A 4565-nucleotide genomic window follows, 5' to 3' on the forward strand; every position below is an offset into this window, starting at 1 on the left:
ACTGAAGACTCTAGCATTGGCTTTATTACAGCTGCTAATGATAAATTGGGCAATAACCAGAATCCATTGACAGTAAGAAGAAAACTGCAGTCTGGAATTTACATGTGACTATCCTAAATGAAAAATATTCACTAATAATATCTGTAACTAAATGTCAGATGGGATTTTTTTTTATTCCTTTTGAGTTTTTCATAAGCCCATTGCCTGTACCCAAGAGAGTTGGCGAGAAATTCCTGACTAGATTTTCTCATTCTCCATCAATTTATTTGTGTCCCTCAATGATTATGTTCTTGTCATAAAATCATATTCATTTTCTGGCTGAGGATCATTAAATATTTGTTTACAAAGTCATTTATGTTTTCATATAAACTAAGTATTCTAGCTCCTGGTAAATACTAGAGTGGACCAAGTGAGAACTTGAAGGATAAGCATTCTCACTCATCTATGATGCCCAACAGCAGCTCCTTAGATATCCCAGTGATTGGGATTGTAGGCAAGTCAGGACAGAGAAGGACAGAGCAAGCATACTATATCAATGCCCCTATTTGATGGCTAAAAGATTAGAGACTCACAAAAGATAAGTGATTTGTACAAAGTATACAGCTGGTTACATTCAAATAAGCATTAAGAAAACATAGGTCTTGCTCTTCCCATAAGCTGCCTGAGGTGACTTCTGAAAATGGTTTGCTACTCACTTGACCCAGAAAACCCCACAAAATCATGCACATCAAGAGGTTCAAATCCTCGTGTTCACTTTAAGAACACTCATAAAACTGTCCAGGCCATCAAGAGTATACATATCCGAAAAGCCACCAAGTACTTGAAGGATGTCACTTTACAGAAGCAATGTGTGCCACTCTGTTGTTACAATGGTGGAGTTGGTAGGTGTGCCCAGGCCAAACAGTGAGGCTGGACGCAGGGTCAGTGGCCCAAAAAGAGTTCTGAATTTTTGCTGCACATGCTTACAAATGCAGAGAGTAATGCTGAACTTGAGAGTTTAGATGTAGACTCTCCGGTCATTGAGCACATCCAGGTGAATAAAGCTCCCAAGATGCAGCGCAGAACTTATAGAGCTCATGGGCAGATTAACCCCCTACATGAGCTCCCCCTGCCACACTGAGACATTGAGATGATCTTTACTGAGGAAGAGCAGATTGTTTCTAAACCAGAAGAGGAACTTGCACAGAAGAAGATATCCTAAAAAAACAAAAAAACAAAAAACAAAAAACTAAAGAAACAAAAACTTATGGCCTGGGAGTAAATTCAGCATCAAATAATAAAAAGGGGAAAAAAAATAAATAAATAAAGTGTAGGTCCTATTTTCGAGTGTTTTCCTTAACTTTATTTTGCCTTTTTATATCTGACGGCAATGTAAGTATGGCTTATTTCTACCCCTGATTTCTCAGTCACAGTTCCAAAGTATATTCTATGTAGAAAATACATATTCCTGGTTTTAATGGCTTATAGATTATGAGGATTGCCTTGCAATAAATAAACCGTAATATAAAGTTCACAAATATTGAAACATGCAGATTTATTAATGAATGATTTAAAATCCTCTACTAAAAAGTGATTTTTATAAATATTTCAGTGATCTAACCATGATATACGGCATCTAATTGATGATTCAGCTGGTATGGCTGATAAGCTGGATGTTCCCTTGCTTCTCTAAGGATTCCTACTAAAGCTGTACACACTTCTCAGTGTTGCCTTTGTTGTTGTTATAATTCCAAATATCTTGATTAAGTGATAAGCACATATAAATATTGAGAAGATTACAGATCTTTCAATCACATAGCACCTACAATCTCCCAGAGAGCAAAGTAAACACTAATATCACTTCCATGGGATGAATTATATAGTTTTAAAGGGCATAACTTCCAGAATCAGATGGACCTGGGTTTAAATCTAAGAGCAGCAATTTATCAGCTATGTGACCTTGAACAAGTTTCTTAATCTATCTTGTTCATCATTTCTTCATCTATAAAATTGGGAAAATACTGGAACCTACCCCAGAGAGTTGAGGAGAAAGGTAGCAAATTAATTATTGTGAAGGGCTTAGCAAAATGTTAAGTGCATATTATGTAATCAATATACAAATGATAGCTGCTGCTCTTGCTGCCGCCACCACTGCAGCTGTTATTGTTGTTATTAGAGCATCATTAGAAATCCCACAGAAACAAAGTGGGAAGGGCAAAGGACAGGCAAAGAATAAAGAATAGGTGATACATCTCCTCTGTGTATAGTATAAGTAGAAGAAATATAGCTAATTTCTTAGACTCTCTCACATAATTATGAAGAAAGTAAAATGCCCTTCCTGGTTTGTCAACTATATCCCTAATATTTGAACAATCAGGTTTATAAAATAAAATGAAAACATGATTTTGCAAGCATTTTTACTTTTCTTGTAAACTATATGCCACATGCATAGGAGAAATTAAATCAATAGGTGATGATACACATTTTTTTAAATAATCAAAACTGATTTTAAAAAATGCCTTTGGCTATTCAAAGCTTTTTGTTCTTGTTATAATCACCATACAATCTGTCCTATGAAAACATAGGTTATTATATTTCTTAAATACATGCATTTAACATCAAAGTTTGGGTCTGAAACTCAACTTCTCATTTTTGGGGAGACAAGGAAGAGAAGGAATTATTTTGGATATTGTGGAATGAGCATTTTCATCCATAAGAATGAATTCTAACAGACAGAACTGTCTAAGAGTGAGGTGATTATACAAAAGAAACTGATTGTCTGTTTCTCTTTTCTCCTGAACACCCACAGAATACTGAGAAACAAACATCTGAACGGTATTTTAACTTACATATTGGTATAGAATGTCACAGACAAACTATCTAAGTGACAAAATATTTGTAAATGGACAAAACTGGCATAAACATGTAATACAGCATGAATACTGGTATTTATATCAAGCAATCGATATTCAGCATCATAGAAGAAATTGAAGAACAGGTCAAAATATATGTAATTATGATGTTTTGTCATGGACAGTATAATAGCTTTAAAAGGAGCTTTTGACTATAGAAATACTCTTTGTATGGTATGGAGAAGTACTTTTATTTATTATTTATTTGCCAGAATTCCAAACAGCGTTTAGTGGCTAAAAAAATAGGTCGAGTCTGTTTATTTGCTGGGCAATCAGGTAAGTTCTTTCTGGCACACAATAAGGAAATAAGCTTCTACATGGTCTTTACCAAGTTTCTGCTCCAAGGCCCTGCCAAGAAACAGGTCTGGTGTAGGATTGCTTCCCCCAATCTAGCAACCCATATTCTTCTAAGTGTTCCTAAACACGTTGGGTATTAGAGTGCAAAATTTCAAAATAGCAAAAGCAAATCACAGGCAGAAATACAAATGATCCACAGCCTTGCCTTCAGAAACCTGATGTTAGTAACACGTTTCAAGACCAGTCTCTCAAGAGAGCACTTGCATTTAACCAAATCATAACAACAAAAATATAATGGCTATTTATTAGTTTACAGTGATGAAAAAAATCACAGTTGCTGAAATACTTAAAATATTCATGACCAGCATATTTCCTCTATGTAGGCTCTTATATGGAACCCAAGTTATAGTCAGAAAGTTACTTAGTGAGAATGGAATCAAAATAAAGGATGTTAGATAGATGAATTTTTAATGTTATCAAGCTATGAAAGATAGTCATAATAAAATTGATCTTACCAATAGAACTGTTCTATTTTCACACTAGAAATAGCTATAAATATGAAAAGGTTATTTCTTTTTAATTAATTTTTTTATGGTGACATTGGTTAATGAAATCCAATAAGTTTCAGCTGTACACTTTAACAGTAAGGCATATATATGTTTACACTGTGTGTTTACCTCCCATAGTTAGATATCTTTCTTTCACCACATAGTTAATCCCCTTTACCTTGTCTATCTACACCCTCCCCCCCTCTTCTACCCTCTAGTAATCACTAGTCTATAGTCTATGTCCATGAGTCTCTGTTTGTTTGTCCTGTTTATTTGTTGCTTTTAGGTTTATATCCAACATATAAGTGATATCATGTGATTTTCAACTTTTTCTGTCTGGCTTATTTCGCTTAGCATGATTATCTCAAGGTCCATTCATGTTGTTGCAAATGGCAGTATTTCATTTCTTCTTATGGCTGAGTAATATTCCATTGTATATATGTACCACAGCTTCTTTAGCCAATCATCTATTGTAGGAGACTTTGGTTGCTTCCATGCCCTGGCCACTGTGAATAATGCTGCTATGAACATCAGTGTGCAAATATCTTTTTGGATATGGGTTTTCAAGACGTTGGGGTAAATACCCAGTAGAGGGATTGCTGGATCATATGGTAGATCAATTCTTAGTTTTTTGAGGAAACTCCATACTGTTTTCCAGAGTGGCCGTACCAATTTGCAGTCCCACCAGCAGTGTATGAGGGTTCCTTTTTCTCTTCATTCTCTCCAACATTTGTTATAAAAAGTTATTTTTAAAAGCCCTTTATCTCCCAGACAATGCTTGTATGGAGTCCATAAACTTTAGCTTCTGCGATGTTCCTTTTCTGTTTCA

At 35.1% G+C, this 4565-nt stretch overlaps 1 pseudogene; it reads left to right on the forward strand.

Moving 5' to 3' along the window:
- Positions 1 to 679: 679 nt before the first annotated feature.
- On the forward strand, positions 680 to 1261 carry LOC102877971 (annotated as a pseudogene).
- Positions 1262 to 4565: the final 3304 nt, after the last annotated feature.

Source organism: Pteropus alecto, unplaced genomic scaffold (assembly GCF_000325575.1).
Source record: "Pteropus alecto unplaced genomic scaffold, ASM32557v1 scaffold182, whole genome shotgun sequence".
Taxonomy (NCBI): domain Eukaryota; kingdom Metazoa; phylum Chordata; class Mammalia; order Chiroptera; family Pteropodidae; genus Pteropus; species Pteropus alecto.